Below are 8797 nucleotides of genomic sequence, written 5' to 3'. Positions count from 1 at the left end.
TTAAAGAAAAAAATAGCATCTATTTAGATTAAAGGAGAGGAACTATCTGTGTCTTTATAATTATATATATTAAGTAAAAGCTGTAAAAAAATATCATTCAATTCATACAGATATGATATCCATTTAGAGATGTTTGTCAATGAAGCTTTCAATAAAATATAATATTTTTAAAAACACTGGAATTGTTGTCAGGATACCACAAGCCAAGAGACTTTTACTCACTACATTCCTAAAGAAATAATGTACTTTCTACTCCATACATTTTCCCTGACACCCAAAAGTACTCATTACATGATAAATGCTTAGCAGGACAGGAAATGGTCATTTCATGCACTTATCAAGAGAACATGTGGTCATCCCTAAGGCTTCTGATCTGGCAGACCTCACTAAATACAAATGCACTTGTTTGTTTGAATGATGTCTGAGTGTTGGACTGTACCCCTGGCTATCCATACATAAAAAAAGACAATGGTGCCGCCTGCTTTGCTTAAATATAAGGAATTTGAAAATGATTTATACTTTTACTTTTGAATTACTTAAAAGTATATTTTCAGTAACTACATTTAACTTTTGATACTTTAAGTATATTTAGACATACTGTAGACTTTCACTTTCACTTGTAGTAACTGTTTCGACTATGAAGGTAACTTACTTTTTACTTCAAGTAGTATTTTACTGTGTGACTTTCACTTGAGTAACTTTCTATTAAGGTGTAACGGGTTTCGTCCTCGTCTTGAAGAGGAGTATGAAATGTCGGACCAATGTGCAGCGTGGTAAGTGTCCATTTAATATTATAAAACTGAAACATAAACAATACAAAATAACAAAGTGCAAAATTCTGAAAAAACAAACAGTCCCGTATGTGTGAAAACACTAACACAGGAAACAGAAAATAATCACCCACAAAACACAATGAAACAACAGGCTACCTAAATATCGGCTCCCAATCAGAGACAACGACTGACACCTGCCTCTGAATGAGAACCATACTAGGCCAAACACATAGAAATAGAACAATAGAACAAAACATAGAAAAAACAACATAGAATGCCCACCCTAACTCACGCCCTGACCAAACTAAATAAAGACATAACAAAGGAACTAAGGTCAGAGCGTGACATAAGGTATCTTACTTTTACTCAAGTAGTATTTTACTGTGTGACTTTCACTTTTACTTGAGTAACTTCTATTAAGGTATCTTTACTTTACTCAAGTAGTATTTTACTGTGTGACTTTCACTTTCACTTGAGTAACTTTCTATTAGGTATCTTTACTTTTACTCAAGTAGTATTTTACTGTGTGACTTTCACGAGTAACTTTCTATTAAGGTATCTTTACTTTTACTCAAGTATGACATGTGGGTATTTTTCCACCACATAATAGCGAAGACACACAGGCATTCCAATTGACATTTGGAGGGAATTGCATGTAGGCCAAAGACAATAACGACTCACTCTTTAGCTTTTGTTACCGTTCTACGCTAATCGAGGCAGAACATAAAAATATTACTTGTGATAATAGAACCAAAGGAAACAGTAGAAATAGCAGAAAAGCCTGCCAAGTGATAGGCACGCAATGGCGTCTTGGTTTCCCTGGAAATACCTCTCGTCACACGGTGCCAAAGAAGAGTCAAGTCAAACACTTCCTTTTAACCTTTAGAGTCACCAGAGAATACATAGAGGGCATCAAGTTCATTGTTTTTTTTAAATATGCAGTCTATTGGCTGAATGAGGGGGCTTTGGGGTTTCATGGGTGGTGGTTTGAGGATAGTGACAGTGAAGTCTTGAGGGGATGAGTTTACATAGCGAGGCATGTGGATCACGTTGTCTTGTGGGTCCAGCGTGAATGAACGATTTGTACTGTTTTGGCTTAGAGGTAAGGTGCCGGGGGATAAGGCACCCGTATCCCTCAATCCTCTTTCTCTATGGACGGGCCAGGCCAGACCACTATTGTTGCCAACGAGAAGCATACCATGCAGAATCTGAACGACCGTTTGGCCACCTACCTGGAAAAGGTAAGGAAGAGTGATGGGATGTGGATGGAGATTAGGCGCGCTGCGGGATATTACGCACAGCCCACATTATGGAGACCGAAAGACAAGGCAGAGTGATAACTCTTTTCAAAAACACTACATAGTCGATGATACAGAATTGTTTTATAGAAAGTGATCTTTAATCTTTCTTAGAAAGCATTTGTTTTAAATAACCCCTTCATCAATTACTATCCACAATGTCAATTAAATGTGATAATACAGTAGGCTGCAGTGAAATTGTCCCTATAATATATATATATATATATTGTGGCAGACCAGGGGTTGGGTCAAGACGTTTACACAGATCAGACATGGACAGAGTATGATTTGCTCGGTTTCAAGGGTGTTATTAAATAGTCAATCAAAAGAAAAGGATAGGTCTCCCCCATGAGACCCTCTCCGGTGATCCGTCTTCTGGGCTCCAGGTCTTGCTATATTCTGTGGGCACACAAACTCAAACTCCTCTCCTCTCCCTCCCTCCCTCCCTCCGGTCCCTCCTCGCTCGCTTTTGCCTGGCACCGTCTCCAACTACACAGCAGTCACCTTACTTCCCCAAGTCCTCTCCTGTGTGCTGCCCTCTGGCAGCTTTATGGGGCTTGTAGAGCTGGTGAGCAATCAGCCCTGTATTACTCACCAACTCCCCAATCAGCCCCAATTAGTCCTGGGCGGAGAGCCCGTCGAGACCTGGCACGTCCAGCAGATGGAGCCATCGCCGTGTGATATTACTCCGTCTTCACCAGGCCTCGACGAGTCTCTCCCCTGGTGGCTGACCTGCTGTACGCCACATATATATATGTATATATATATACACACTATACGGTCAATTTTTACTTAACTTGGAACTTTTAAAAGCGATTTATTCCTTCATTAATTTTTCTAATTGCTATTGAGAAGGAACAGTAACCTATAGTTTGCCTGTAAAGCTCAAGGAAAGTCTCATTATTATTAAAAGACACACCTGTACTCCTATTATAAACACACGTTCCTAAATACATGAGGACCAGTGGTGGAAAAACTAACCAATTGTCATAAATTACCTTAATAGAAAATGACTAAGTAAAAGTGAAAGTCACGCAGTAAAAATACTACTTCAGTAAAAGTCCAAAAGTCTTGGTTTTTAAATATACTTAAGTATCAAAAGAAAATGTAATTGCTCAAATATACTTTAGTATCAAAAGTAAAAGTAAAAGTGTAAATAATTTCACATTCCTATATTAAGCAACCCAGACGGGACAATTATTATTTACATTTTTTGACTGATTGTCTGGGGCACACTCCAACACTCTGACATAATTTATAACCAAAGCATGTGTTAGTGAGTCTGCCAGATCATAGGCAGTAGGGATGACCAGGGATGTTCTCTTGATAAGAGTGTGAATTGGACCATTTTCCTGTCCTGCTAAGCATTCAAAGTGTAATGAGTACTTTTGGGTGTCAGGGAAAATCTATGGAGTAAAAAGTACACTATTTTCTGAGGAATGTGGTGGAGTAAAAGTAACAATTGTAAAAAATATAAAATAGTAAAGTAAAGTAAAGATACCCAAAATACCTACTTAGGTAGTACTTTAAAGTATTTTTACTTAAGTACTTTACACCACTGATGAGGACAATGACATAGCAGGATTTGATATTTATTTTAAAATTCCATTATGTTGGGATATCTCATGGGAGAGTGCGCAGATTCACATAACGTGATGGCATGCGCCCCAAATGGTATCCTATTCCCTATGTAGTGCATAACAGGGCCATAGGGTGGGGTTATATCCTGCCTGTTTGGCCCTGTCCGGGGGTATCGTCGGATGGGGCCACATTGTCTCCCGACCCCTCCGGCTCAGCCTCCAGTATTTATGCTGCAGTAGTTTATGTGTCGGGGGCTAGGGTCAGTGCTGTTATATCTGGAGTATTTCCCCTGTCATATCCCATGTCCTGTGTGAATTTAAGTATGCTCTCTCTAACTTTTTTTCTCTTTCGTTTTCTTCTTTTTTTCTTTTTCTCTTTCTTTTCTTTCTTTCTTTCTTTCTTTCTTTCTTCTTTGTCTTTCTTTCTTTCTTTCTCTCCTCTCGGAGGACCTGAGCCCTAGGACCTTGACCAGGACTACCTGTTCTGATGACTCCTTTGCTGTCCCCAGTCCACCTGGCCGTGCTGCTGCTCCAGTTTCAACTGTTCTGCCTGCAGCTATGGAACCCTGAACTGTTCACCGGACGTGCTACTTGTCCCAGACCTGCTGTTTTCAACTCTCTAGAGACAGCAGGAGCGGTAGAGATACTCTGAATGATCGGCTATGAAAAGCCAACTGACATTTACTCCTGAGGTGCTGACTTGCTGCATCCCGACATCCACTGTGATTATTATTATTTGCCCCTGCTGGTCATCTATGAACATTTGAACATTTTGGCCATGTTCTGTTATAATCTCCACCCGCGTACAGTCAGAAAGAGGACTGGCCACCCCTCATAGCCTGGTTCCTCTCTAGGTTTCTTCCTAGGTTCTGGCCTTCTAGGGAGTTTTCCTAGCCACCGTGCTTCTACACCTGGATTGCTTGCTGTTGGGTTTTAGGCTGGGTTCTGTACAGCACTTTGTGACATCAGCTGAGTAAGAAGGCTTTATAAATACATTTGATTGATTGATTGATGATTGATAGGGCTCTGGTCAAAAGACGTGCTCTATATAGGGAATAGGGTGCCATTTCAGACAGACCCATGAACTGAACTGATTCCCTCCACTCTCTGTGTACACAGGTGCACTCTCTAGAGACAGCAATAGCAAGTTGGAGTTGCAATCAAAGAGTTCTACGAGATGAGATCACCGACTCACAAGAAGGACCTCAGTGGGTTCTATGCCACCATCACAGACATCCGCAACAAGGTACTTCTGGGTAATGTAGTCTAATGTAGCAACCCACTGGGCACACACTGGTTGAATCAACATTGCTTCCATGTCATTTCAATGTAATTATGGTGAACCAACAGTGGAATAGATGTTGATTTGACGTCTGTGCCCAGTGGGAAGGGAGGTGGGGATAGGATTGAGAGGATGCCAACAGGTTTGTGAAAGAAGAGAGTCATTAGAATGAATTACATAAGTGATAGATAGTAGGTGTAATTCCTAAAGTCTTTCAGTATTTACTTGTCGATTGTTGAAAAACTGTGTTCTGTTGTATATGAATGAACAGTAGACATGAACCAGATCTGCTGATCTAAACACATGATATCCCATACATAGTTGACTCTGTTATAACATTCCATTGACTTGGCTGTCCTCCTGTTCCTAGACTCCTGAGGTGCTGACTTGCTGCACCCTCGATAACTACTGTGATTATTATTATTTGACCATGCTGGTCATTTATGAACATTTGAACATCTTGGCCATGTTCTGTTATAACACCTTAATAGAAAGTTACTCAAGTGAAAGTCACACAGTAAAATACTACTTGAGTAAAAGTAAAGTTACCTTCATAGAAAGTTACTCAAGTGAAAGTGAAAGTCACACAGTAAAATACTACTTGAGTAAAAGTCTAAAAGTATTTGGTTCTAAATATACTTAAGTATCAAAAGTAAATGTAGTTACTGAAATATACTTTTAAGTATCAAAAGTAAAAGTATAAATCATTTCAAATTCCTTATATTAAGCAAAGCAGGCGGCACCATTGTCTTTTTTTATGTATGGATAGCCAGGGGTACAGTCCAACACTCAGACATCATTCACAAACAATGCATTTGTATTTAGTGAGTCTGCCAGATCAGAAGCCTTAGGGATGACCACATGTTCTCTTGATAAGTGCATGAAATTGACCATTTTCCTGTCCTGCTAAGCATTTATCATGTAATGAGTACTTTTGGGTGTCAGGGAAAATGTATGGAGTAGAAAGTACATTATTTTCTTTAGGAATGTAGTGAAGTAAAAGTCTCTTGTCTGTGGTATCCTGACAACAATTCCAGTGTTTTTAAAAATATTTATTTTATTGACAAGCTTCATTGACAACACTCTAAATGGATATCATATCTGTATGAATTGAATGATATTTTTTTTACAGCTTTTAAAGACTATAATATATACAGAAGATAGTTCCTTAACTATTTAGAAAATCTATAAGTTAACAACTCTAATGTTGGTGTCACGCCCTGACTGTAGAGAGCTTTTTATGTCTCTATTTTGGTTTGATCAGGGTGTGATTTGGGTGGGCATTCTATGTTCATTTTCAATGTTTTGTATTTCTTTGTGTTTGGCCTGGGTGTGGTTCTCAATCAGAGGCAGCTGTCTATCGTCTCTGATTGAGAATCATACTTAGGCAGCTTTTTCCCACCTGTGTTTTGTGGGTAGTTGTTTTCTGTTTAGTGATTTGCACCTGACAGGACTATTTCGGTTTCGGTTATTCACTTTGTTMTTTTTGTTTAGTGTTCAGTTTAAATAAAAAGTCATGAACACTTACCACGCTGCCCTTTGGTCCGATTCCTCTTCATCCGACGACGACACCCGTTACAGTTGGTCACTGTCAATGATTCTCCCTTTAGTCCAGATAAGACTGGAGGACGTACGTCATCACACACTGTCCACTTAACCTTTTCTCATCGGTTGTTTAGGTTTCGCTTTAACGATATCACTGTCAAATTGTATAACTACACTCTAAAAAGAAAAGGTTCCGGCAGTATCCTTTAGGGGTTCTTCAAATTGAAACTGTGGGGGAACCCTATAAGTTCTTCGAAGAACTCTTTAAAAGGTTGATTTTAGTGGCAAAGCTGAATAAACTAATATAAATATGAGGTCAACTCCGAGCAGAGCCTCAAGTCCAATTGGTATATTCTCTGGCGTGTTGATGAACCAAGACGCCATTGCGTGCCTAATCACTTGGCAGGCTTTCTGCTATTTCTACTGTTTCCTTGTTCTATATCACAAGAGATATATTTTATGTCTGCCTCGATTAGCGTAAGACGGTAACAAAAGCTAAAGAGTCGGTCGTTATTGTCTTTGGCCTACATGCAATTCCCTCCAAATGTCAATTGGAATGCCTGTGTGTCTTCGCTATTATGTGGTGGAAAAAGTACCCACATGTCATACTTGAGTAAAAGTAAAAGATACCTTAATAGAAAGTTACTCAAGTGAAAGTCACACAGTAAAATACTACTTGAGTAAAAGTAAAGATACCTTAATAGAAAGTTACTCAAGTGAAAGTGAAATCACACAGTAAAATACTACTTGAGTAAAAGTAAAGATACCTTAATAGAAAGTTACTCAAGTAAAAAGTGAAAGTCACACAGTAAAATACTACTTGAGTAAAAGTAAAGATACCTTATGTCACGCTCTGACCTTAGTTCCTTTTTATGTCTTTATTTTAGTTTGGTCAGGGCGTGAGTTAGGGTGGGCATTCTATGTTGTTTTTTCTATGTTTTGTTCTATTGTCTATTTCTATGTGTTTGGCCTAGTATGGTTCTCAATCAGAGGCAGGTGTCAGTCATTGTCTCTGATTGGGAGCCGTATTTAGGTAGCCTGTTTTTCATTGTGTTTTGTGGGTGATTATTTTCTGTTTCCTGTGTTAGTGTTTTCACCATACGGGACTGTTTTCGTTTTTTTCAGAATTTTGCACTTTGTTATTTTGTATTGTTTAGTGTTCAGTTTTATAATAATTAAAATGGACACTTACCACGCTGCACATTGGTCCGACATTTCATACTCCTTCTTCAGACGAGACGAAAACCCGTTACACCTTAATAGAAAGTTACTCAAGTTGAAAGTCACACAGTAAAAATACTACTTGAGTAAAAGTAAAGTTACCTTCATAGAAAGTTACTCAAGTGAAAGTGAAAGTCTAAAAGTATTTGGTTCTAAATATACTTAAGTATCAAAAGTAAATGTAGTTACTGAAATATACTTTTAAGTATCAAAAGTAAAAGTATAAATCATTTCAAATTCCTTATATTAAGCAAAGCAGGCGGCACCATTGTCTTTTTTTATGTATGGATAGCCAGGGGTACAGTCCAACACTCAGACATCATTCACAAACAATGCATTTGTATTTAGTGAGTCTGCCAGATCAGAAGCCTTAGGGATGACCACATGTTCTCTTTATAAGTGCATGAAATGACCATTTTCCTGTCCTGCTAAGCATTTATCATGTAATGAGTACTTTTTGGTGTCAGGGAAATGTATGGAGTAGAAAGTACATTATTTTCTTAGGAATGTAGTGAAGTAAAAGTCTCTTGGCTGTGGTATCCTGACAACAATTCCAGTGTTTTTTAAAAATATTTATTTTATTGACAAGCTTCATTGACAACACTCTAAATGGATATCATATCTGTATGAATTGAATGATATTTTTTTACAGCTTTTAAAGACTATAATATATACAGAAGATAGTTCCTTAACTATTTAGAAAATCTATAAGTTAACAACTCTAATGTTGGTGTCACGCCCTGACTGTAGAGAGCTTTTTATGTCTCTATTTTGGTTTGATCAGGGTGTGATTTGGGTGGGCATTCTATGTTCATTTTCAATGTTTTGTATTTCTTTTGTGTTTGCCTGGGTGTGGTTCTCAATCAGAGGCAGCTGTCTATCGTCTCTGATTGAGAATCATACTTAGGCAGCTTTTTCCCACCTGTGTTTTTGGGTAGTTGTTTTCTGTTTAGTGATTTGCACCTGACAGGACTATTTCGGTTTCGGTTATTCACTTTGTTCTTTTTGTTTAGTGTTCAGTTTAAATAAAAAGTCATGAACACTTACCACGCGCCCTTTGGTCCGATTCCTCTTCATCCGACGACGACACCCGTTACA

Source organism: Salvelinus sp. IW2-2015, linkage group LG21, assembly GCF_002910315.2.
Source record: "Salvelinus sp. IW2-2015 linkage group LG21, ASM291031v2, whole genome shotgun sequence".
NCBI lineage: Eukaryota > Metazoa > Chordata > Actinopteri > Salmoniformes > Salmonidae > Salvelinus > Salvelinus sp. IW2-2015.
Note: the sequence above shows the minus strand (reverse complement) of the source record.